The sequence below is a fragment of the Fopius arisanus genome, unplaced genomic scaffold (assembly GCF_000806365.1).
Source record: "Fopius arisanus strain USDA-PBARC FA_bdor unplaced genomic scaffold, ASM80636v1 scaffold00200, whole genome shotgun sequence".
Lineage (NCBI taxonomy): Eukaryota > Metazoa > Arthropoda > Insecta > Hymenoptera > Braconidae > Fopius > Fopius arisanus.
The window spans coordinates 132980-134357 of record NW_011887939.1 but is presented as its reverse complement, the minus strand read 5'-3'; positions in this window follow the sequence as shown (position 1 = coordinate 134357).

The following is a 1378-nucleotide window of genomic DNA, read 5'->3' as shown; positions in this document are numbered from 1 at the left end:
CTGAGAATTCTTGGGACTGTGCGTACGTGAGCGGCTCCATTGGTACAATCGTTCTTAGTTTATCATTCACCATCACTCCGATTTTCTTTAATTCATCCATGAACCACGCAATACAATCCCTTCAACGTTTAATGTCAAAGCGCGATAAATTATTATCAAAGGAACACTGCAAGTAAAAGGCGACACTGTATGGAATATGTTTTTGATCTAATCTATCATCATCACCATCATCACTGGGTCTTACAATACACTCGAGATCAGCGTAAATCGTGAATGGTACAGCCACTTTATATCTGTGATTTTTAAAATTCAAGATTTTCATCTCCTCTGATGGTAAAACCATTTTGCATTTATTGCTAATGAAACAATCTTGTCTATGGCTCTCATAATTTTTTTCCGTGTGAAAATGACACAAATACCGATCACAAAGTCACATACGGTGTTCAAAACTTGAGATTTTCGCGCTCAGAAGTCTTGAGAGATCTCTTATCCATGCGAAGTGGTAAATTGGTTGAACATCAGCGGCAACATACACATTCGAACAAAAGAGAAGTAAATGAATTATAGGTATGCGCGAGTTCATCTTGCTGAGGTAGAAAGGGACAATTTCGTTCTCACTGTTCACTCCACATTCAATTCCATAAACATTAATTGAGAGGTCATTCATTTTCTCAAATTTTGGAATATCACTTAAGGTCATGGGGAAGCGAATGTTTGCATAATCAATTAGCTTTTGACTATGTAGAAGAGATGCTGTGGTATAATCGGGATATGATGAAGTAGCACATCGATGCGTCTTTACTGGATAGAGAGCAGCAATAACTGACCACAAAAAACAAAATTCATCCGAATTTTTGACATTGACAACAGCTTTTTTACATTGAATATCATAGGGCAACTTGACGTACGTTGACGAGCCACCCTTCAGTGGACCATATCGGTTCATATTGACCATCTAATTTCTAATTTCACTCAATTCCCATCCTGAATGACGTTCTTGGAAATCACCGATTTTCGTGAGCAATGGCTCACTCACATTGTCATCAAACCATGTTGCCAGATCTGTAGCTGGTAGAATGATTTCATTTTTTGTATTGAAATATTTAACTTCACTAGTAATCACTTCGTCCTTTTTCAATGTAAATTTGCACGCTAAAATAGCATTTGCCTTTATATCGCCATTTTTTTCGCGAACACTTCTCAAATGTGCTGTTGACAGTTGTTTTGCATCATTGAGAAAGGAAGCTGGATCTTTATGTTGGAGATTGATTACAATGCCCGTGCGAATACGATTGTGAAAAGGTGATGGTCCATCTCTCCAGCGTACACGATCTGCAAGCGCTTCTTCTTCTCTGCTATGCGATGGCACCTGCACACG